At 39.0% G+C, this 4,122-nt stretch overlaps 1 pseudogene; it reads right to left on the bottom strand.

The window, feature by feature from the left end:
- Positions 1-2,712: 2,712 nt before the first annotated feature.
- LOC102483278 (L-lactate dehydrogenase B chain pseudogene) lies at positions 2,713-3,716 on the bottom strand (annotated as a pseudogene).
- Between the last annotated feature and the right edge of the window lie 406 nt (positions 3,717-4,122).

Below are 4,122 nucleotides of genomic sequence, written 5' to 3'. Positions count from 1 at the left end.
TCCACTCCTACATCTTCCAGACCCAGTGCTCAGTCTCATCACATATGACCTCATTCACCCCAAATCTTAGATAGGTTGATATTAATTTCGTTAATGTTGACTTTATGAAGCCATTTCTAATAGTAGCATCATAATGCTTTTCTAATATTGTTTTACTAATATTTGAAAAGACCAATTTAAAGACTAGTCTAAGTAGAAATGTTGAGGCAAATGCTTGTACTCTGGAGTCCGTTTGCCATCATTCTGTTTTCAGTGACTTAGTAACAACACCTAATTTATCTGAATATCGCTTTCCTTCTGTGAAAAATGAAGATAGGGACCAGCAGTTGGCATAATGGCTATGTTGCTAGACTCCCATGTAGTCCACCACGGTTTGAGTTCCGGACCCGGTGGCTTAAACACACTCCAGGCGCACATGCATGCATGCTCAGGATCCTGAGAGGAGAATGGAGAAGGGATTGCGGCGTGACCATCCCTCCTGGGGGATGATTTCTCCTTTTCTATCTCTCGGTCTCTCTCTGTCTTTCTGGTGAGTGCACATACCGTATAGCAAAAAAGCCTATCCCCCCCCCCCAAAAAATGGAGGTAGAAATATCACCGTGCTCAGAATGAAATGAAAATGCGCATAAAGTGAAATGAAAATGCACATAAATGAAGATGCACATAAAATGAAGATGCCCGTAAAGCATGTAATAATAGCAATGCTTACAGTACTATTTGATCAACAAGTCAAAGAGCTCTGCCCAATTCTACATAGGTAAGAATATCAGAAAAAGGGACCAGCAGTTAGGGTAATGGCTATGTCGCTGGACTCCCACATAGTCGACCATGGTTCAAGTCTTGGACCCGGTGGCTTAAACTCACGCCGGGGCGCGTGTGCGTGCGTGCCCAAGATCCCGAGAGGAGAATGGAGGAGAAGGAATTGCAGCATGGCCATCCCCTCTAGGGGGTGATGTCTTGCTTTCTATCTCTCTGCCTCTCTCTGTCTGCCTGGCAAGCGCACGCATCCTATAGCTAAAACCTCTCCCAAAAAAAAGAATATCAGAAAAAAAAAATTCTAGCAAAACAAATTATCATTTGGGCTTCAAATATAATTCTTCACCTCTTTTTTGGTCGTCAAAGACAAGAAACTTGATATTTTACGTTATGCGATGTGCTTAATAGCTGCTTTGAAAAGTAAGCTTTCAGAATTTATTAGTTTTAACGGAGTCCATTTTAGTCTCTTTGGGTATGCTTAGAGTTTCTGACTGATTTTTGGCAACTAGTTCTTACACTGAGAGAGACCAATACAGCAAGAGCAACTCTAAGTCAAATATTAACTCCAAGACTTCCTAACACAGTGCCTGGTACAGATCACTTGATGAAAAGCTGCTTCTTTTGAATGGATGAATGGAAACTCATGAATTATGGCACATACAGTATAAGAAGCAGGATACTTTTCCATTCCTATATTTTAAGTTTTATACATTCGTAATTTTATCCACTTATTTTTTGAGCCGCTTATTTTTTCTGTATAGAGGAAACATCTTACTATGTTGTAATCTAACTAAATATTCAAACTTGAACAAATGTCACGATGCTGCCGATGTTCTTAACCACATGACTCAGTGAAATTTACCTAATTCACCAAACAGGATATTTCTTTCAGAATGTAGTGTTTTAAAAAAAGAACTGTCTACCCAGAATTCATTTATTTTCTTTCAGTGGGAAGCTCAGTAAAAAATTTTATACTGAATCATAATAGCTCTTGATTAATTACACTTTTATTGCTTCCCTCAATCCTTCATTTTCTTCTAATCTTTTTCCAGTGCTTTCAAACTGGTTTTATAACATTGGGTTGTCAGAAAGGGAAAGAAGTTTTTTTTTTCTATGTTTTTTACCAAAAAATGCATCACGACTTTTCCAGCAACCCAAGAGATCATTGCCTATTAGGTAGATAATTTATAATTACATAGATGTAGGTACATAGATCAACACATAGATAACTAGAGAGATAGTTCATTTAGGAGACACTGATTAGACTAAGTTCAAAATATTGTTTGGCTACCGAGCATTTCCCAGACTGTGATATGTGAACATATATTTTGAATATCTAAAAGAAAGAATTTAGATTAATTTTGAAACTTATTTATTAATTGAAGAACTCCTTTCCAAGAATTTGTAGAACAAGTTTTAGGACTTGATATTTGAGGATATCTACAGAAGAAAATAGATAATATATTCTTTAAATTAACTTACACAAAAATATACATGGATTTATATATACCAGATAAATGAGACATACTAGAAATTTGTAGTTAAAGCTTTGTGTTTTTTTTATTTTACATTTTATACATATCAACTGACTTCAAATTGATGAGTATTCATTCATACTGCTATGAATTTTGTCTTACATTAGTTTTTTAGCCCAACTTACTGTTGGGCTAGCTCTGTAATAAAGCAATCAAGTATTAAGAACAGAAGGCCAGATCCCCCATGGGTGATGGCAGTTTTTTTTTCTTTTTTTTTTTCTTTTCACACTATGAGAGTTAATTTTATTTGTTCAAGGGCTCATATTGCAAGCATTAAACCAAGCATGGGCTTTGATTCTGTGGACCCACATTCACATATTAAGGTAAAAGCAAACTGTGATCCACATACCTGGATGGAAACTGAAGGCTCATGGTTAATCACATTGTAGTTTTAGAATTTCTACAGCCTAGACCTCAGTAGTCACAGGTCTTTCAGGTCCTTCTGGATGTCTCACAGCGTGTCTGCACTCTTCTTGAGCTGAGCAACCTCATAGTCCTTCAGCTTCTGGTTGATGATACTGGTCAATCCCCGAGCGTTGAGGATACATGGAAGGCTCAGGAAGACTTCATTCTCTATGTCATACATTCCTTAGTCATGGTTGACACTGGATGGATCCTGGACAGATTTTTCAACATGGATTCAATGAGATCAGCCACACTTAATCCAATCGCCCCGTTGGTATATCCTTTTAGCTTGATGACTTCGTAGGCACTTTCAACAACCATCTTACATACTTCCTTCCAATTTTCACTATCATTGTCCGTCCCCATTTCTGGATTCAGTTCCTGGAGAGAAACACCTGCCACATTCACGCCACTCCACATGGCCACACTTGAGTTGCCATGTTCTCCCAAAATCCATCCATGGCAGCTGGTGGGATGAATGCCAAGTTTTTAAGCCATGAGATAGTAAAATCTAGCAGAATCCAGATTACACCCACTTCCAATCACACGGTGCTTGGGCAAGCCACTTAGTTTCCAGGTAACATAAGTGAGAATATCCACTGGATTGGAAACCACAATTATGATGCAGTCGGGGCTGTACTTGACAATCTGGAAAATAATGAATTTGAAGACATAAACGTTTCTTTGCACCAGGTTGAGATGACTCTCCCCCTCCTGTTGACAGACTCCAGCAGTTATTACCATAATCTTAGAACTGGCAGTCACAGAGTAATCTTTATCTGCCACAGTTTTAGGTGTCTGAAGAAATAAGCTTCCCTGCTACAGATCCATCATTTCTCTTTTGAGCTTATCTTCCAAAACTTCCACCAGGGCAAATTCATCAGCCAGAGACATTCCCAGAATGCTGATCGCACACACCATACCTACTTGTCCAACACCCACTACAGTGATCTTATTGTTGGGGACCGTTGCCTCTTCTTCTGCAACTGGTGCAATGAGTTTTTCCTTAAGAATTGCCATTGTGCACAGGGCAGAGAAAGCTCTCAAGATGGCTGGAACAGTCTAGTCAAGAGGACAATGTCAGCTGTACGCTTCTCCACACACACAGGATCTGCAAGGAGCGAGGAGGAGGCCGATGATGGCAGTTTTAATCCAGTTAGTTTTAATCCAGGGCCCCATATTTAAAAAGCACAATAGGTGTGTGTATGTGCATGTCTCAAATCCTCATGGGATGTGAAAATGAAGGAAAAGGTATTGCAGAGTGACCATGTCCCATTGAGGCCTGCTCTCTCTCAATCTCTGTCTTTCTCTCTCTAGCTGGCACATGCACCGTATCACAATTAAAAAAGAAAAAAAAAACCATAATCAATATTGTACTGTATGCACATGTTGATGATTGGTTTCTTCTTCCACTAACAATATGTTA

The sequence above is a fragment of the Tupaia chinensis genome, unplaced genomic scaffold (assembly GCF_000334495.1).
Source record: "Tupaia chinensis unplaced genomic scaffold, TupChi_1.0 Scaffold000009_1, whole genome shotgun sequence".
Lineage (NCBI taxonomy): Eukaryota > Metazoa > Chordata > Mammalia > Scandentia > Tupaiidae > Tupaia > Tupaia belangeri.
The sequence above is the reverse complement of the archived record's forward strand: the minus strand, read 5'-3'. Positions and strand labels throughout refer to the sequence as shown.